This window comes from Aedes albopictus, chromosome 2, assembly GCF_035046485.1.
Source record: "Aedes albopictus strain Foshan chromosome 2, AalbF5, whole genome shotgun sequence".
In the NCBI taxonomy this organism is placed as follows: Eukaryota; Metazoa; Arthropoda; class Insecta; order Diptera; family Culicidae; genus Aedes; species Aedes albopictus.
The window spans coordinates 16,727,374-16,749,413 of NC_085137.1; the positions used below are offsets into that span (position 1 = coordinate 16,727,374).

The 22,040-nt window shown below is 41.1% G+C and overlaps 1 protein-coding gene across 7 annotated transcripts in view; it reads right to left on the reverse strand.

Moving 5' to 3' along the window:
* LOC115262131 (CUGBP Elav-like family member 2) overlaps positions 1-22,040 on the reverse strand; it is a 1,100,715-nt gene that overhangs the window by 900,905 nt on the left and 177,770 nt on the right. The window lies entirely within an intron of this gene.

Here is a 22,040-nt window from a genome sequence, read left to right on the forward strand (position 1 = left end):
GACGACCACAGCAACGAAAAGGGGCTTCCGATTGGAAGCTTGGTACGTGGAACTGCAGAGCTTCATCGGGAGCACCCGCATACTCGCCGATATACTGAAGGACCGCGGGATTGGAATCATAGCGCTGCAGGAGGAGTGTTGGATAGGAGCAAGGTTGTTAATCGATAAATTATCGTTATCGGCGATAAAGTTAACGTCTGTTATCGTTTATCGTCGATAACGATAACGTCTTCAGACGGATTCGTCATCGGCGATACAGTTAACTGTTGAAATTATCGACTCGATAACGTCTCCGGAAAATTTTCTTCGCGATCTGAGCCGTTGTTGATGCCGTCACTAGGGTAACTAGATTTATCGCAAAATTATCGAAGGTACGTTGATCTTCGCGTTGATTCATCGTTTGGTTATCGTTATCGAGAGATTATCAAGCAACCTTTATCGTTGTCGAGTTTGCGTTGAGTTAACTGTCGATAATTTATCGGTTAACAACCTTGGATAGGAGCCATGGTGCGAACGTTTAGAGGTAATCATACCATCTACCAGAGTCGCGGCAACACACGTGAGCTGGGAACAGCTTTCATCGTAATGGGTGATATGCAGAGGTGCGTGATCGGTTGGTGTTCGATCGACGCAAGAATGTGCAGGTTGAGGATCAAGGGCCGATTCTTCAACATTAGCATAATAAACGTGAACAGCCCTCACTCCGGAAGTACTGATGATGACAAAAACGCATTTTACGCTCAGCTCGAACGCGACCGCTACCCAAACCACGACATTAGGCCATGAGGAGGAATGACCGACGATTGGAATGTTTGGCGCCTTCCATCAGACGATCGAAACGACTCATTGATTTCGCCACCTCCAAAAACATGGCCATACGTAGCATATTTTCCAACACAGCCTTCCTTATCGTTACATCGACCACGTTCTGATTGACGGACGGCACTTCTCCGATATTATCGACGTCAGGACCTATCGTGACGCCAACATAGACTCCGACCACTACCTGGTGATGGTCAAACTGCGCTCAAAACTCTCCGTCATCAACAATGTACGGTACTGGCGACCGCCACGGTACAGCCTAGAGCGACTAACACAACCGGATGTCGCCTCAGCATACGCGCAGAATCTCGAGACCGCGTTGCCAGACGAGGGCGAGCTCGATAATCCCCTCTAGAGGACTGCTGTAGTACACCCAGACAACCAGTCATCGTATAAGATGTTGCATAAGATGATAAAGTGGAGGCCATATGCGTGCGTGCCTCCATTTAGGCGCTTGTAAAATGTACGCATATCACTGCACTGGTTAACTGAGCTGTGCAAGCAGCCATCAACGACGCAGCGAGAGCATCATCGGGTACGTGGAACGGAATCGACGGAACGAAGAGAGCAGAACGGTTTTGAAGGAGAAGAACGCAGCGCGGGCGGTAGTGCTGCATCAAGGGACTGGACAGAACGTGGAACATTACAAACAGGGCCGAAATATGCAAGGATCTTGACGGACGGAAGTGAAGTGATCGAAAGGTGGAAGCAGCACTTTGATCAGCACCAGAATGGCGTGGAAAACGTAGGGATGGGAGACCACGGCAACGGAGGAAACGACGGCGCACAGTGTTCGAAATCGATGATTTTACGATCAAAATTAAATAACTTTTTTTAGGTTGGTTCTAGAGGTTTGGCGTGTTCTACAAAGTTTTTCTGTATGTTAAAAGGCGTTTTTTGATAAAATGTAATAAATGATTAATCCCCCTAGAAGTGAGATAAAAAATTTATTTTTTCGAAATATTTTTTTAGAGGTTTGACGTCTTCGGCAAAGTTGTAGCCCATAATAAGAGAACAAAAATCGTAGAACATGTCAAAGCTCCATCTCTTACGGTTTTCGAGATATGGAGCGTTTTGTGCGAAGTACCCCTAAAACTAGTTTTTTCAGTGTAGCTTCAACAGATAAAATCCTACAGTTTTGTGACCTTCTACAAACTTGTTCAGGACGTCGAATTACACATTTCTTCCGAAGATGTCAAGTCATTATATCTTAAAACAAAAAAGTTATAGGCAAATTTATCATATTTTAAGGTGTACTTTCACCTTAAGTAACTATTTCCGGCCCAAAATGGCGCAGATGGCTCAGTCGGTAGTTGAAAGATTAGACTTTCGGCGTGTCGGCGTGGCAAACGGCGGCGGCGGCGGCGTGAAAACCGCACGCCGATCGGCGTATCCCTTCTCAGATAGGCTACCATCATCAAAACCAGAAAATTTCTGCACCAGCACATAGCTAGATGTCCATTTGTTGCAATCCAATCATTAGAAAGTAGTTTACTTTGTTCATAATTGTTTGAGAAGCCCCACGCCGATGCACGCCGAATATTCGGCGCACACGTCTAGGACCAACAACATTAATGAAACCTCGTCATCCTGTCATCGGAAATTGTTTTTTTTTTTTTAACCAGTTCGTTTATTTATAGGCTCACCCGCCGTGAACAGCTTTACAGAGCCGACCTTCTAGTTTAATTATACATAATATAATCAAGAGAATTTTCCTTTTTTATTTTGCACTGGATTAACTTTCTGTTTCGACAGAATGTCAATTATGCGTTCCGCTACATGACCCGTGTTTGAGGAACACTGATCATAACGAGAATCATTGCAAGCGTTCTTGTTATCATTCTTCTCCTGTTTTCGCGATCGCCTTCGCTTATGTGTAACCACACTGTAGTCTGTCGATGAAGTCGAGTCCTCTTCGTTTTGTTTCACCTCTTCAACAATAGGCATGTTCGATGATGCACTCGGTGCGGCAGATGATGATTTGTGCGGCTGGTTGTCTATCGGTGGGAAGTCGGCTTGGTTGAACAAATCGGGTGCAGGCGACGATGTTGCTGATGGGATCTCGATAACGGTAGTGGGGTTGGAGTCCGAGCACTTCTCCCCGGGGTGTGACGTCCCGCGTAATTTAGGTTGATTAGGGTACACGACCATCGTTCTCTCATTTTGTATGGAGACGGTTGTAGGAATATCTCGGAAAAGATTCATTCGCAATACCCGCACACCGTTTGGCATTCCTGCGAAATAATGCTTCCATGATTCATCTCTTATGGAGATCACTTCCCCAAACTTTATCATGAATTCGCTAACGGCTGTGTTGCTGACCGACGGAGGTAGGTCAAGCACACGCACTTCTACTGCATCGCAATCGACAAACACCGGGATCCGAAACTCTTTGTTGTTACAAAGCATTCTTCGTTTCAGATTGTTCTCTGTCTGGTATCGACAGACGACATCGGTGGAAACCATTTCGATGAGCACACAGTTGCGAATATGATGCAACTGTATGCTGCTGACATCCGCGTACTGGAGATTCATTTCCGTCTCCAAGAAAGCCTGCACTTTTCCAATTTCAGGGCGAATTGGAAGCACACTAAAATCGACCACTAAAGTGTTTTTCCGCACACCGTACATTTTTTCACACGCAGCGATCGAAAACGAGAGATCAAAAAAGCACGTCCGACGTATTTGATGTGTGGTTGTCAACTGATCGGAAATTGTTATCCACTAGGGTAACAGGGCAAAAATATCTGTTCTGTGTTGTATTTGCCCAAGTGTGATGTCCTTATTTATTACGCATTTGTAAGGTGTCATATTTTAATATGCATTTGTAGTGCTCATTATTTTTCCGTAATAAGCTGACTAGATTTATTAAAGCAACGATGGACGGTGTGCAAACCTGCGTAAGGGTTTCGGGTGATGGACTCTCATGCCTACTCTTCAACATCGTTCTGGAAGGTGTAATGAGACGAGCCGAGCTTTACAGCCGGGGACAATTTTCACAAAATCCGGTCAACTTGTGTGCTTTGCGTACGACATGAACATTATCGCCAGAGCATTTGGAACGGTGGCAGAGCTGTACTGCCGTGAACCGCATATCATCTTTGCTGGTTTTCCTATGCAAATGGGACAGATATGCGATTCACGGCAGTGTACACCCGCCTGAAACGCGAAGCAGTAAAGGTCGGACTGGTGGTGAATGCCTCATAAACAAAGTACATGCTGGTAGGCGGAACAAAATACGATACCTTCAAGGTGGTGGAGGAATTCGTCTACCTCAGATCTTTACTGACGATTGACAACAACGTGAGTCTTGAAATTCGAAGGCACATCATCAGCGGAAGACGGGTCTACTACGGGCTCCAGAAGAACCTGCGGTCTAAAAAGATTCACCCACGCACCAAATGCACTATGTACAAAACGCCAATAAGACCGGTGGTCCTCTACGGACACGAGACATGGACGATGCTCGAGGAGGACCTACAAGCACTCGGAGTTTTCAAGCGACGCGTGCTAAGGACGATCTTCGGCGGTGTGCAGGAGAACGGTTTGTGGCGGAGAAGGATGAACAACGAGCTCGCTGCACTTTACGGCAAACCCAGCATCCAGAAGGTGGCCAAAGCCGAAAGGATAAGATAGGCAGGGCATGTTGCAAGAATGCTGGACAACAACCCTGCAAAGTTAGTATTCGCGATAAATCCGATTGGCACAAAAAGGCGTGGAGCGCAGAGAGCATGATGGGCGGACCAGGTGGAGCGTGACCTAACGAGCATCGGGCGTGACCGAGGATGAAGAAGTGTAGCCACGAACCGTGTATTATGGAGAAATATTGTTGATTCAGTTCTATCTTGAATTTGATGAAATACTAAATAAATGAAATGAATGTGAAGTGCCATCCGTCAACCAGGACGTGATCGATTTGGGATTCCGTTTGCTTTGGTGATCTCCAGGTATAACGATAAGTGAGGCTGTGCTGAACGTAGGTGCTACGCATAGCCATGTTCTTAGAGGCGGTGAAATTAATCAGGCGGATTATTGTTATTCGCGAGTTCGTTTTTAATCAGTCAAAGTACGAACAACGATGCGCTTATGTTTATTTTTCTTTCCTTTCAGCAACTTTGCTTCTACCTGTTTTCCTATCCCTTAAAATTGTAGGCAGAAGGGTACGGGAACCGACAGAACTTCTAATTAGCAAATGAAGTGTATTTTTCCGCATCGACTTCCTCCCGATTTTCGGGCGTAGAAAAACGGAGTGAAATGGTGTTTGCTCGGTGCTTGGAAGGTGTATAAAAATAATAACCTTTTTAATTTTAGCATTTTGGGAACGGCACCGAAAAAACATAAATATTCATAATGAAAGTTATTAAGTACTCTGGAGAGGTGCTTGAAAACACAATATTTATGTTACGAACCCTACATGAATTCGCGAATATGAGTCTAACCAATGCTGTAACCTAAGCCCACCTCTTCATCTCGATTACGATTCGTTTCAATATGATGGGTAGGTATAGATTGTTTTGGACCACAATTCAACATCCCACCACCATCATCAGTTTCAACTTCGATTCGATTCATCAAAAGCCATTCACCATCACATCCCATCACATCAATCACGCACCGAATGCAAATCGCACACTCGACGTGTGCAATTGGATCCCTCTGATTGCGTTGTGTTGATTTGCGTTAGGGGGGGTGGGGGTAAGACGGACCGGGTGGGTAAGACGGACCACTGACTAGTTCTGTCACTTAAGAGCTGAAATTTGGTTTTCTTTTACGATTAACTCTACCTTCTTATGAGTTGATGTTTATTAAACCACTCCATGAGAGAATACATATGTCAAAAGTGCAAAAAATAAACAATTATTTACCTGGTTACACGCTTTTGTGATGGGATCTAATTTTGAAGCGGCAATAAATAAGCTTTTTTAACATTAAATTGCAAAGTTTTCGCATTTTATTTTGAGTTTCCCAGTTATTTTAAACTGTTCCGTCATATACACAACGAAATTCAGGTAACTTTCATGGCTTATGGATAACGGTGGTGGAATGAATATTTTGCGTTGCGTGGGGGTAAGACGGTCCGCCTTGAGGGTGGGTAAGACGGACCGTGTTGGGGTTACTTTGATAGTGCCATGAGAAACACATTAAAACCCACACATTAGTCACAGATTGAAATCTATGGAGTACAAAAATGATTGTGGAAGCCGTGTAAAGCATTTTATATTGATTTTTTGTTCAAAAAATCATTATATTTGAATTTTTGTTGTTGGAACAGTTTGCATTTCGTAAAATTACCAGAGCATTGCATACTGTTAGGCGTTTACCAGTGTATGGATGATTCCAATTTACAAAATGGACTTTAATTTGCAAACACACGTTTCGCTGAGAGATGCAAAGTCAAATTTAGATTCTACTATGATTGATCTACCGAATATAAACGGCCATGAACTTCATTTAACACAATTAATGGTTTATTAGCTAATTTTGCAAACGTGTCCATCTTACCCACCCTATCGGTCCGTCTTACCCACACTGATGGAAAACATACATTTGGAGATCACTTTTTAATTAACTCAAAAGTAATGGAAAATAAAATTTTATTGCAAAACCGACTTGCAGACTGTAAAGTACCTTAGTTGAAGTGAATAGTATGGAGATAAAATTTTAATTATCTCATTGTTTACACTGTCAAAATAGAGTGTTTCCTAAGCATGTCCGTCTTACCCCCATCCCCCCTACCATTCCTCTCCAACTTCCAGCGACTTGACTCGCGATTCGATTCAGTACTATAGGGTGCTGCAGCTGCTGGTGAAGCACTTTTGCGGTTTCATTTAATTGGCCGACATCAATCCCGCGACTGCGTTCCGCCCACTACAAACATACGGCGAAAATCCATCCATCAGCAATCGTGCGAATGACGAACGACTTCTCCGCGGTTCAATGCGAGAATTGGCAAAATGATGACTGACAAGTGTCCTGCTGCTGCTGACAAATTTGGTTTCCGGGGTTTTCCTCCCCCAAAAGCGGAGGGGTGGACGAACACGAGAGGCGGGATCTGAATAAGCGTATTTTGATTATCATCGACACTTTCCGAGTCCCGGAATTTGGTGGCGTTGTCATGGGTGGCACCGGCGATCGGAAGACTGAGATAGGAAACACAAGCCTCAACCCAAAAGCAGAACCAGAAGCCGGTGGCGGTGTCGTCGTGTCGATTGGGGTGGTAAACATGACTTTAACAAGGTTGGTAAACAAATAAAAATTCGAAGCCGGATGAAACCTTTCGTGAGTGCGTGCGGCGCGGTGGTATGCTTGCAGGAGTGCTGACCGAGGTCGAATTGGTAAGTTTTCCAGTTCGAGGGTTGAGTTCAGCTCTACCTTGTTTTTTTTTTAAATTTTTCAGTAAAACCATCTCGATTTAGGTATAAACACCCAAGTAACATTTTTTAGTCAAATAGACTAGAAGAAATTCTTAGAACCATCATAAAGCCAACATACAAGGTAAAAGGTTTTATAACGGTTCTAAAAGCCTCTACTAGATTAATTGGTTATCAAAATGTTATCTGATAGGAAGTAACAACGACCCTCTGCGAGATTCGAAGGGACTCGAAAGTGTCCTTGATACTCGAACTGCGCACATCACTCGATCCATCGTCGCCTTGATCAACCGTATCAGTTTATCCGTGAATCCGTATTCGTGCATAATCTGCCATAGCTGTTCTCGATCGATTGTATCATACGCCGATTTGCAATCGATGAACAAGTGATGTGTGGGCACGTTGTATTCGCGACATTTCTGCAACACCTGGCGGTTGTCGAACATCTGGTCCGTTGTAGCGCGTTCACCCATAAATCCAGCCAGATATTGCCTCGTGAACTCTCTTGCAATCGGTGATAGACGGCGGCATAAAATTTTAGAGAATATCTTGTAGGCAGCGCTCAGTAGTGTGATCGCGCGGTAGTTCCCGCAATCCAACTTGTCGCACTTTTTGTAGATGGGACACACGATACTTTCCATCTTTTGCTCCGGTGATACTTCCTTCTCCCAAATGACTGATAATGATCCAGTGTAGTACTCTCACTAGGGCTTCTCCATCGTATTTTATAAGCTCGCTTGGATGTTGACAAAGCAGATCGCAGAACAGGCGGTAAAGCTGCAATCTGAAACCTGGCAGAACGTGGAAAGATGTAAACTTATTCGCGAAGAAGATCCATCTCTATCAGAAGAGAAAGGGTTGCATGGAAGAAATGAAAAATGATATTTAAAACTTATTTTTGCCAAATAACATTTTAAATTACATGATATTTACTTCAAACTACTAACCAATTTGAATGTTTATGGGCATGGCCTGATTGTTCGTTGATGTTTCCGAAATTCCTCTCTCTCTCCTCTTCTTGGCGTAACGTCCTCACTGGGACAAAGCCTGCTTCTCAGCTTAGTGTTCTATGAGCACTTCCACAGTTATTAACTGAGAGCTTCCTCTGCCAATGACCATTTTGCATGTGTATATCGTGTGGCAGGCACGAAGATACTCTATGCCCAAGGAAGTCAAGGAAATTTCCTTTACGAAAAGATCCTGGACCGACCGGGAATCGAACCCGTCACCCTCAGCATGGTCATGCTGAATACCCGTGCGTTTACCGCCTCGGCTATATGGGCCCTTCATGTTTCCGAAATGTGAGTAACAAATAAAAAAAAAAAGAGATACCATCGATTATAGACAACCCCTACTACAGTAAATTTCTGGCAGTTCCTACAAGATAAACTTCAGTAGTTTTAGATGACTCCTCAAAAGATTTGTATATTCTGCCGTTCTACGCATAGTTGTCCCATGTTATATGGGATTCCTATATAACATGGGACAATCTAGTGTAGCATGGCAGTATAGCAATTGTTCCGAAGATATCCATCAAGGATACATTCAGATTTTTTGCAAGGATTGCTTCAGGATTTTCCGCAAAACATCCTTCAGAAATTGCTTCACGTATTTTTCCGAGTAATTCTTCAGCAAATCCTCCAGGAAAATATTCAGGAAATACTCTAGAATTTCTTCGTAAAGATGCCAATATGACGCTGAACGTGTACTACGCCTGCGTAGTGCGCCAAACATAACATCTTTAAAGTTTAAGTTTAAATAATCCCCCATGTATTCGTTTGAAAAACCTGCTTAATATTTCTCATAGAATCTCCAAAGGGTTCTTAAGTAATTCATCTAAAGATTTTCCAAAGATTTATTCAGGGATTTATTCACGGAATCCTTAAAAAACTCCTCCAACGAACTTTAGAGTGTTTTGGAGGTCAGGATAAGAAATGGCCGCTAATATCCAAATAAAGGGATCTATGACATTTCTGCATGAATATGTGGAAAGTAGGAGCAATAGTCATAGTTGTTATCAGATTCCTTCCTCAAGCTCCAGAAATTTCACTCAGAATTCTTTTAGGTAGATTTCCTTAGGTTGGATATGAAACTCCCCCAGGAATTGATTATGAAATCTAAGGATTTGTTTGACAAATCCTTGAGAAATTTCTCTAGGGATTACTTCTCCATTTTCAACAGGGGTTCCTTGAGAAAATCTTTCATGAATTCTTCCAGTAGTTTCTACAAGTAATTCTTCAAGAAGTGCACCAGAAATATGTTCAGGAATTGCTCTAGACTCTAGACACTAGAGTCTAGAGATTCCATTAAAAAATCTCACAGGTATGTTTCCAGGATTTTTTTCAGGGATTCATCCTAAAAATTTTGCAGGAATGCTCCAGAGCAGGGGTTCTCAAACTTTTTGAACACGCGACCCACTTCTGATTGTTATAGAATTTGGCGACCCACCAGTACGAATTTCCATAACATAAGTAGTTTTAGTAAATTTGGACTGACTTTTTGAACACACGTTTGATAATAATGATGATAATAACGAACCTGGACGTTTCTGAATACATATTTAACCACAAAACATTATAGAACTCTGCAGATTTCAGGTATTCTACCCCACATTTTAGAAATAAAGAAAACGTAAAATTAATACAAAGGTTTTGGAGATATAGGGTGGCAAAGGGTATTATCAGCAGGTTTGTTCTCTTCGTAATGGGGGTTTTTTGACGGCCCAATTATCTGAAACTGGGTCATATCATTCAGCTTGATTGGGAGAGATTTGAGGCCAATTATGAGTTCAATAGGTTTCAAAAAATCTCCTATGACGAAGAGAACAAAACGGCCGAAAATACGTAAGTTCCCCTATTTAGTGGCAGTTTTATGCTTCTGTAAAACTTGAAAAGTTTGTTTTGGAATCACTTATTCAGTTTTTATTTCTGTTAAAGTTAACATTATCGAAATTCAGCATAATTTAACCGAAGATAAGTTTTAGTGAAGCGCGATAAAAAATAAACAAAACATTTGGTGGTTATTATTAAATATTCGGTGATTGCAACGAAAATAATTTCAGCTGATTTTTCGTATTTCAAAGTTTTCTTGTTTTTTTTTCCTCTTAAACGTGATAAGATTTTCAGTTCTTTTTACAAGCCAAAAGTGACTAAAAATCATGCTAAAAATGTAATTGCAAGCAACAACTTGAACTTTTTTTTTCGGAACACATAGAAATTCTAAAATTGATTCTAAATTTGATTAAAATCTAATCTTGAAAACTAATAGTTTTAGAATCGATTTCAGAAAGCAGACAGAAATACTTCAGACTTAGTTTGAATAGATTAATACGAATCAAATTTCTAGAAATAACTCTGCACATTATTTAAGAGAGTATTTATAAATTCAAAATGGCAAACAATATAATTTGACATAAGTTTAGAAAGACATTTATTACTATATCGTCCAAGCCTCCACGACCCACCAAAAATCAGTCCGCGGCCCACCAGTGGATCGCGACCCATAGTTTGAGAAACGCTGCTCCAGAGTTTCTTGCAATATTGCTCTCAGTGATTTAGGCAAGAATTCCATCAGAGAGTCCTGCAGAAGTTCATACAAGATTCCTGCAAGATTTCCCCCAGAAATTCCTCCATGCTTGAAGATATACAGGGGATAGACAAAATGATCGGGACAAGCTATGATTTTGTTTTGCATTCGGTTTATTGAAGTCGGAGATGTAACTGTTCAAAGTTGGCTATATATACCTAGCTAAATTTTGACTATTGACAAACAACTAGTTCGAAAAGTGAAAATTATGCCACTCCCAATAATTTTGTCTATCATGAAGAATTTCCGCTAAAATTTCTTAAACAACCCGTGGAGAAAGTTATGCTTAGAGCAATTGTCTGGAGAAACATATGGAGCAAAATCTGGATAAAATCTTGCAGGAATCTTGTACGGTTTTCTGCAGGAATTTCTGGAAGAATTCCTGCTTGAATCACTGAAAATAATAATGCAAGATATTCTGGAGGATTCCTGCAGAACGAATCCCTAAGGAAATTCCTGGAAACATTCCTGTGAGGCTTTCCCATGGAATCTCTAGAGCAACTCTTGAACAAATCTCTGGTGCACTGGAAGAATTCATAAAAGATTTTCTAAGGTAACGCCTGTTGAAAATTGTAAAGTAATCCCTTGGGAAATTTATAAACGTATCCTTAGATTTCATTATTTATCCCTGGCGGAGTTTAATAGCGAACCCAAGGAAATCTACCTTGAAGTGTTTTGGTAGAAATACCCATAAATCAAATGAAAAAAAAAATGCTTCAGGAATTCCTTCAAAAATACCCTCCAATTACTTTCTCAGAATTTTAGGGATTTCTTCAGGAATTCCAGCAAGAGATTTCATCAAAATTACTTCCGTGAAGTTTTTTCAAAAATTCTTCTGAAAATTTCAGGAATTCCTTCCTGAACTATTCCAATGCGTTCCTCCAGTAGTTCCTTTTGGAATTCCCGCAGAAATTTCTACAGTGATTTTACTAGAAATTGATCCACCGGTTCCGTGTCTTAGAATTTCTTCAGATTTTTCAGCAGAAATCATTTCAATTATTTTTACGTGATTTTTCAGAAGTTTTTTTTAGAAATTACACAAAAATACAGGAGGAATTCATTAAAGAAGCGCTGAATGAATTAATAAAGAAATTCCTGGATTATCTAAAGGAATGCCTTGAATAACTCCTTGTTATAGCGTCGAAGATTCCTAGAAGAACTTGTGGAACATTTTCTAGAAGGATTCCTGATCAAACATTTCTGAAGTTATCTGTGGAGCAACTTCACAATGCTGGGTAGACTACGTGGTGAAAAATCTTAAGATACCTCCCTAACTCTGAGCAAAAAATCATGATAAAATTCTGGAGGAATTCTGGAAAAAAATTCAAGGACAAAATCTGTTTTTTTTTATTAATTTTATTAACAAGATTTTCAGGCCAAGGCTGATACATATCGGAAGAAAACATTCAGTACTTTGACGTCTTGAAGGTTTCTATCTGATTTTCTTCAGGATTTGCGCTTTGGATTCAGCATTTGATTTGAGAATTTCTGCAGAAATTTACAACAATCCCTTCATTAATATCGTCAGAAATCTCTACAAGTGTTTCATTCAAGAATATTTAGCACTTTTCTATGCATCCTTGGAAATATTTCTGAAATTATTTGAACAAGAATGTATCAAAGAATTTCTTCAAAAATTTATAAAAGGATTCCTCCTGGAATTCTTCCAAAATTTCCGTTATAAATGTCCTAAAGGATTTCTGTATAAATTAATTTAAGCATTCGTTCAGCAGTTTCTCCCAAAGATTTTGGGAATTTCATCCAAAAGTTCCTTTAAGAATTCCACCAAGTCCTACATATATTCGATCAAGAATTCATCTGTGCATTTCTACAGAAACCAATCCAATGATTTTTTTTCAGGAATTCCTACAATTAATCTCTTAGGAATTCTTCCAAAAATCCATTCAGGAATATCATAATTGACTTTTGAAAAACAAAAAATCCCTAGACTTCTTTAGGAATTCCACCGATGATTTCTTCAGGAGTTCTATTGAGGGAACATTGAGGAACTTCTCCAAAGATTCCTTCCTCAGTTTTTTCGGCAACTTATCCAAGAACTGTTCTTTCAGGAACTCCTTCATGCATTTCCCCAGAAATTCCTCCAGGAAATCCTTCAGAAATTCCTAGAAGGAATCCTATAAAAAATCTTCCAATAATTTCTTCAAAATGTTTCCCAAAAAAAACAATCAAGCTTTATCCGATATAGTCCTCCAACTCTTCCGCAAATTCCATCGAAAATATACCAGACTCTTTCAGAAATTCCAGCAAACATTCCTTTTAATACATCTCCATATTTTAGAAATTTCTCTAGATGTTCTTTCACGAATTACGCCAAGAAATTCAGAAATTGTTTCAACAATTGACTCATATATTTCTTAAAGGTTTGTTACAGAAATTCCTCCGATGATTTACTCAGTAAATCCCTTGAAGATTGCTTCAAAATTTTGTTCATGGATTCTTATAGAAATCCTTCGGGAATCCCTTCAATAATTTCTTCGAAAATGTCCAAAAGATTTATACTGGAGTCAGGGCCGGATCTAAGGGGGGGGGGGGGGCGGGGGGGCCCGGGCCCCGGGCCCCCCCATTTTAGGGGCCCCCACAAAAACCTTTTTTGATTGCTAACATTAGATTTATTTCTCATATTACTCAAGTACTGTTCGAAAATAAGGAAAAACATTTTTGGTCATCTCTCTGAGGGGCCTCCACATCCGCTCGGGCCCCGGGCCCCCACAATCCTTAATCCGGGCCTGACTGGAGTTGTTTCTATGGTTGCTGCTAGAGCTTCTCCAGAGAATATTTTTAGAATTCATCCATGGACTGCTACAGTAATTTCTTCATGTATTGGTTCGGGTACTTCCCAAAGATTTCCACCGAGGATTTCATCATTTGTTTATCAAAGCATTATTGCTCCATTTATTAAATTTGTTCAGAGATTCCTGCAGAGCTTTCTTTTGGAACTCTTTGGAGTATCATGCTAAGATTAATACTGGGATTACTTTAAAGAGTTTTTAAGAAATTCTCATAGGAATCTATCAACAATACGTTCAATGTTACCTTTAATGAATGTTCCGAACATCTGTTCAGATTTTTTTTTTAGAAGATTCATTCAATCGTTGATTTAGAAATTCCTCCAAAGTAGTAGTAGAAGTATAGAAAGAATCTTGATATTACTGGAGGAATCTGGTAGCTTCTGGTAGACAATTTGAATTCATAATTCATTACAATAAATCTGTTAGAAAATCATAATTCAAGAGGGAGATAGATAGTACGTCGTTGTACAAAGTGTAAACTTGCTAGAACTATGAAGTAAGGTCGCGTTTTATCTGAGAGTTTTGAAGCAACGATTCATCCGAAGATTGTTTCAGAAAATCTTTCAAACTTCAATAATTCTTAAAGAATTTTTCTAAGAACTGCTTCATAAATTTCCTTCTGGAGATTACAGAAAAAATCTCAAGAAAACGATCTGTAGAAATCCTTGAAGGATGATTACAGGGAATTCATGGAGGAATTCTTGGAAGAATGTTTCGAAGAAACCTTTGCAAATTTTTAGAAGGATTTCAGAACAATTTACGAAAAAATCCCAGATGGTTTGCAAGAGTAGATGAAAAAACTTGAAACATTTGAAGGCAGTTGATCGGTCGTGCGTTCGACCTCGTTGAGTGCTCAACTCATACTGAGATTGCACCGATCAGATGGTCGGTGACGAAGTACGTGTCAGTCGAGCATTAATATCAACATTCTAACGATAATACGCCCACTCTTGTTGTTCATAAGCCGTGAGTGTGCAGGAGATTGACTTCTGGGAGCCGAAAGGGAGATAGAGTTGTGAAAAACAGACCCAGTGTGACTTTTTATTCCGCTGAATCGTAACTTGTTTTGGGGCTTAGTTGGTTAAAGCGGCGGACTAGAAAAACGGAGTCGAGGGTTCGAATCCCACTTAAACAAGTGTTTTTTTTTTACAATTTTTTCTCTAAATTTGTCTAGTCGATTGTACGTACTTTGCCTTCAAATTCTTCAAGTTTTTACGTCTATTTCAGATATACTGGCCAGCTGATATAGCCGGAAAAGAGCAACAACTTTATTGTTTGGTGACGTGGATTTCTCGGTCTGGGGAAATACAAAACAACTTGTTTTGTATTGTACTTTTTATTTTAATTTTTTCTTTTTTTTATTCTTTTGCTCTAGTAATGCTTAAAGCCATTATGGCAGTATCGTCCAAGGAATTTTCTAGAAAGCAATCAAGCATCTCATCTAGGAGAATGTTTCGAATGAAGCCAAATGAATGGACGTAAGACTAGAAAAATAAATGTTGTTTACCCCATAAATATCTGGAAATTCTCCCCAAAATTACACACTATACTTATAGCTTGATAAATATTGTCTAATATGCAGCAAGACACAGAAGCGTTCAACGTTTCTGCTGAGCTTTTTCGTTCTTTGTCCAGTGCGATCCTTTGATCGCTGCTATATCACTGCTATATTGCTTCAGAAATCAAATATACCAAAATCTCTCGATTAACGGCTACGCAGTCTTGGGATTTAAAAAACGAGTTGTTTTATTCACCCGACGTTTCGACACGGGGATAGTGTCTTCCTCAGGGGGGAACTGTAATTGGTACATATTTGGATTTTGAACAATTTTGTCTTAACATAAATTTGCTTAGTTACTTACATAATTACTATCGTTTTTTGTCAATTGTTTTGTCTAACTGTAACTGTCCCTTTTTGTGTCGTTTTTGGTACATGCTGTAAAGTGGGTGTGCGGTTTATCAATTAATTATGTCCTTTAAAACTATAACATTAAAATATCTTACACTTCGGAATCACTTTCAGTTTAACGGTTTTTTGGCAATGGCGAAAATTTTCCCTCTTTAGCATACCCCCTTATTCGGACCGTTCATTTTGGTAGCGGTGATGCCCTATCGGAATAATCTAACTTTCGTCTAAATTATTATCGTTTCTCGATTTGTTGTGTTTGTCAATGTTCCTAATACTGTGTAGTATCCCTGCGTATGTCGTACTTAGCCTGTCTATGTCTGTTCTTTTATTGACTGTGTGTTCTGTGTTAGCAATGTGGCACATTTCTAGGAATGGAAGTGTGGATTGTTTGTGACTGTGGTCTACAATTTGTGTCTGGTCTAGGTTGAATCGATGGTTATGGTCTACGCAATGTTGTATTAGTGCGGTTGTCGCTTCAACTAATGCGGTGGTCGCTGTTTCAGTGTTTGTGTTGTCATTAATCATTTTGTCCAGTTTGTTTACATTTGATCTGTGTCCAGCTAATCTACGGTGCAAATTATTTCTCGTCATACCAATATAGCAGTTGTTGCAGTCGTTACAGGGAATTTTGTATATAACATTACTAATCTCTTCTTTTCTTTTAGGATATTTAACTTTGGTGTGGAGATCGTTAATTGTACGTTGCTGTCTGGTCGTAATGGAAATGTCGGGATAGTCTTTGGCAAGGATTTTTGTTATTCGTTGGGATAAAGTTGGTATGTAGGGGAGGGATCTGTATGTTTTTTCTTGTTCTGTTTCAGGTTGACTTGGGTTTACTTGCATGTTGGCGTCGAGGATGGATCCTGTGGTTGTCTGATGATCGATGCATGGTTCTGTTTGGTTGGTTGGTCGGTGGTTATCAATTTCGTCGATTGGATTGTCGTCTCTGGATGTCGTCTGTGTATGGGATTCGTGCAGTGCTGGCATGATTGCTAATTGAGGTGGTGGCTGGCTGTGGCTGTTTCTGATGATGGTGGTGGCGGCTGGTGGCGGTGAGGGTTGATCGGGGGTGGGTGGTTGCTGGCACGATGGTCGGCTGGGGGGATTGTTGTTGGGCGGCGAATCTTCATTCTGGTGAATGTTGACGATTGATGAAGTTGGGTGGTGTTTTGTAGTGTACAGCTGCAGCAGGCGGTTAATCAGTGACTTTGGATATCCATTCTTACGAAGATGTTGGTGGATTACTGCCGTTATTTCGTCCATCGATTTGTTCCGTGTGAGTGAGAAGACCCTATGAATGAAGTTTTTCGCTACATTCATTTTGTGTTTTGGTTGGTGGAACGACTTGAAATTCAGAATGAATTCAGGATGAATGCGATCAAACTCAACATTCAAACCCTAACCAGCGAAAGTGTCGCGGACGAGTACCTGTCTACCCAGCGGTCGGCGCACCAGAACTGGTTGAATCGGCAGAACCGGCGCACAACAAGAAAGCTCTCAAACATTCTGCTAACTCCGAACACCAACGATGAACCAACGTATAATGAACAAGCAATCCTCAACGCCACGGAGTTAGAAGTGCCGGAGAACGTTCTGCACCTACTGAGTCTCGGCCCCAGATTCGCACTTCCCACCACATCGCTTGCGCAAGTGCCTTTCTACCACCTTTTCGCTGACGTGGAAAGGGTCTTGCTCACGAACACCGAAAAGGACGTGCAGGACAGAAATCGGTGCCAAATCGTGAATGTAACACAAAATTTCATTCATGGTTTCCACTCGATGGTGGAGGTACGCGATAGCACGACCAAGTTCTGTGCAGCGGCTTCCAAAGCGACAAAAAGCTACCTACGAGAACACCCCGAGATCTGCGTTTTGTCTGCCGACAAAGGTAATAGGACGGTCATCATGATGCGAGAAGATTACGACCAAAAAATGCGAACATTGGTGAACGACACATCCACATACGCAAAAGTACGAGCTGACCCCACATCGAGCTACCAAAAGGGGAATAACAGCATAGTCAAAAGACTTCAAAACCTGAAGCTTATTGACCACAGATTGGCTCGCGATCTGACCTCAAACAACGCTATATGCCCTAGGATATACGGTCAGCCGAAGTCCCACAAACAAAACCTCCCACTCCGCCCGGTCATCCCCAACATAACAGCTCCAACATACAAGCTGGCTAGATATGTGGCTAATATACTCCAATCTTCGCTTCGTAGTCAGTATAGCACATACAGCTCGTTCGATTTCTGTAAAGAAGTCAATGGCACCAAGCTTCCGGAGGGCTACATCATGATCTCTCTCGATGTCACTTCACTGTTCACCAATGTACCACGGCACTTGGTGATCAGGAACATAATCGAACGATGGAGCGAAGTGGCAACAGATATCAACCTAGATTTATTCTTGGAAATAGTGGAGTATTGTATGGGGGCGAGCTACTTTTGTTTCGAAGGACAATTCTTCAAACAAATATATGGAACAGCAATGGGAAGTCCTCTTTCACCAATCGCCGCAGACATCGTCCTAGATTCAGTCATCACTAAAGCTATGAGCTCTCTACCTTTCGAGACTACAATCTTCTGGAAATACGTGGACGATATCTTCATGGTAATCCCGCGGAATATGGAGCAACAAGTGCTAGACGCATTCAATGGGGTAGAACCTAGGCTACAATTCACCATAGAGACCGAGCAGGATGGGAAACTAGCGTTCTTAGATATGACCGTAATAAGAAACGCGGACCAGACGTTAACAACGGAATGGTACGCCAAGCCCATTGCTTCAGGAAGAATGCTGAATTTCAAGTCGTTCCACCAACCAAAACACAAAATGAATGTAGCGAAAAACTTCATTCATAGGGTCTTCTCACTCACACGGAACAAATCGATGGACGAAATAACGGCAGTAATCCACCAACATCTTCGTAAGAATGGATATCCAAAGTCACTGATTAACCGCCTGCTGCAGCTGTACACTACAAAACACCACCCAACTTCATCAATCGTCAACATTCACCAGAATGAAGATTCGCCGCCCAACAACAATCCCCCCAGCCGACCATCGTGCCAGCAACCACCCACCCCCGATCAACCCTCACCGCCACCAGCCGCCACCACCATCATCAGAAACAGCCACAGCCAGCCACCACCTCAATTAGCAATCATGCCAGCACTGCACGAATCCCATACACAGACGACATCCAGAGACGACAATCCAATCGACGAAATTGATAACCACCGACCAACCAACCAAACAGAACCATGCATCGATCATCAGACAACCACAGGATCCATCCTCGACGCCAACATGCAAGTAAACCCAAGTCAACCTGAAACAGAACAAGAAAAAACATACAGATCCCTCCCCTACATACCAACTTTATCCCAACGAATAACAAAAATCCTTGCCAAAGACTATCCCGACATTTCCATTACGACCAGACAGCAACGTACAATTAACGATCTCCACACCAAAGTTAAATATCCTAAAAGAAAAGAAGAGATTAGTAATGTTATATACAAAATTCCCTGTAACGACTGCAACAACTGCTATATTGGTATGACGAGAAATAATTTGCACCGTAGATTAGCTGGACACAGATCAAATGTAAACAAACTGGACAAAATGATTAATGACAACACAAACACTGAAACAGCGACCACCGCATTAGTTGAAGCGACAACCGCACTAATACAACATTGCGTAGACCATAACCATCGATTCAACCTAGACCAGACACAAATTGTAGACCACAGTCACAAACAATCCACACTTCCATTCCTAGAAATGTGCCACATTGCTAACACAGAACACACAGTCAATAAAAGAACAGACATAGACAGGCTAAGTACGACATACGCAGGGATACTACACAGTATTAGGAACATTGACAAACACAACAAATCGAGAAACGATAATAATTTAGACGAAAGTTAGATTATTCCGATAGGGCATCACCGCTACCAAAATGAACGGTCCGAATAAGGGGGTATGCTAAAGAGGGAAAATTTTCGCCATTGCCAAAAAACCGTTAAACTGAAAGTGATTCCGAAGTGTAAGATATTTTAATGTTATAGTTTTAAAGGACATAATTAATTGATAAACCGCACACCCACTTTACAGCATGTACCAAAAACGACACAAAAAGGGACAGTTACAGTTAGACAAAACAATTGACAAAAAACGATAGTAATTATGTAAGTAACTAAGCAAATTTATGTTAAGACAAAATTGTTCAAAATCCAAATATGTACCAATTACAGTTCCCCCCTGAGGAAGACACTATCCCCGTGTCGAAACGTCGGGTGAATAAAACAACTCGTTTTTTAAATCCCAAGACTGCGTAGCCGTTAATCGAGAGATTCAACCATACAGTCGTATTTCAATAGCAATATACCAAAATAAAATGTAAATCGAGCATCACTTGTCGAAAAAAAACCCAGGCATTGAATTGGCAACAAATAATCCCAAAATGGGTCAACTCTTCCAAGTGGACTGAATGCGAATGGACAATTCCGATCGAAAGGGTCAATACAATATTCAAATTCGGTCAAATCTACCCTGTCACCGAGGTTTCTTTCCAACATGCAGCAGAAACTATTACATATCCTGGCACCGAAATCGAAGAGCCGTTGCAGTAGCAGCACCAGCAACAGCAGAACTCATTCCGGTGCGCTCGCTCGGAGAAAACCAATAAAATATGATCCGGAAAAGGTCGGTCACACTCTCGAGGGACACGTGCTAATCCTGGGTGAATGTTACCATCCTCTGCCTGCAGTGCTCCACAACTCCAGTCCAGTTCAGTTGTAATATCGACGCCGACAGAGCGAAAATCGATTCCGGAGGAGACCGGGTTGCCATTTGCATAAATTCTCGGCAGCCACTTTATGTTTACAGCCCGAAATCCTATTTGGTTCGGATGGGAGGGTAGAAATGGAAAAATGAGATTCACTTCCGGAGTGCGATAAGTTGGTAAACGCTGGCTGGTCGGCCAACTGATTCTCCATGCATGCGGGGATCGATTTCGTTCGAAGAAGAGATTTATCTTGGGTAAAAGTTTTATTTTTTTTTGCATTGATCGAATTATGTTTCACTAGTTGGAAGCCGACAACTATCACAGCCATGAGTTCGAAAAATCCTCTCGATGGACGGGTTGGGATTGCGTATGCCTTTTTTGAGTTCATGAACGGATTTTACGCACCATTTTACCAATCGATGCCGGGTAGGAGGGTGTGAAATCAATCAATTGAGTGCAAAATATGCGCAATTTCAGTTGGGAAGTTTTGCGTTGCTTGTTTAGTTTGAGCACATACATTTTTATGATCCAGCCTACGTTCTACATTTTCTTCTATTTGAGATCTTCAATTGTCTTTCAGTTTGGTTTTTTCCTTTTTCTATCTGCAAAACACTTTAGATTATTTACAGAGGTCAGGCTTCCGGGAAGTGGAAGATACAGAGATTTTAAACGACTCAATACGATGTTTCTGGGAACCGATAGATTCAATATTTCTCGCGCTTAGTAACATACGGGCGTATCTACAATGATCGATTTCTCTTCATCGATTTTCTCTTTGCGTAATAATCATTTTCGGTTGTTTTTGTTGCTTTAGATGCTAGTCCTAGTCATCATTTACCGAAACACACCGAGAGATCATCTCAATATTGGCCTTATTTCTCGGAATAATCCAAAGAGGAAATCGATGAAGAGGAATCGATCATTTGCAGATACGCCTGTATGATACTAAACGCCAGATTTCAGTGAATTTCACTGTTCTTCTGTTTCACCTAATTCATGCTCTCCTCTTCAATCAAAATCCCATAATTTGACTCCACCAGGAACCAACCAAAAGTCTCCGCCCATCGTCCATCGTGTTCAATTGTTCATCATTCTCACATCGCCTCCCAAGAATTCGCTCCCTCGATACGCCCCAAAGCGAACGATAATGACAAATTTCTTCACATTCATCCAATCCCAGAAAATCAATCGAACTCATACTCACGACGACGACGACGACGACGTACCTTAGCGACACTCGGAGACAACCCTCCGGACAACGCCCACAGCAACACACGGCGAAATAGAAATTCTTTGCTAGCACTAACGGCCACCATCGTCTTCGTCATCACCGACATCAGACGGACGGAAGCTCGTGAATACAAATCTATAGGTAGGGACGTGACATCCCACAAGCGGGAGATTAGTTTCTTTCAAAGTTTTCCTAATCGCATGTCCTTCGCTGCCGGGACAAGCAGCAGTGAATCGAGGACACTTTTTATTATCCTCTCAACAGCGTCCTCAGATCCTTTCGTGTAGGTTTGAGATTTTTATCAGCATCAGGTATAAAAGGCGGTCCTCCATCTTTGCGATCGATTCTGGTTTGGCAATCGAACTGGCGCGATTTGAATTTGGATAAACTTCATTAATATTAATCTTACCTACATACATCCGGATGCTGAAAAGAAGGACTGCTGACGAGGTTCATTTTTTTCCGACGATGGAATATAAATCGTCTGCAAATAGGTTCTCCCAAACAG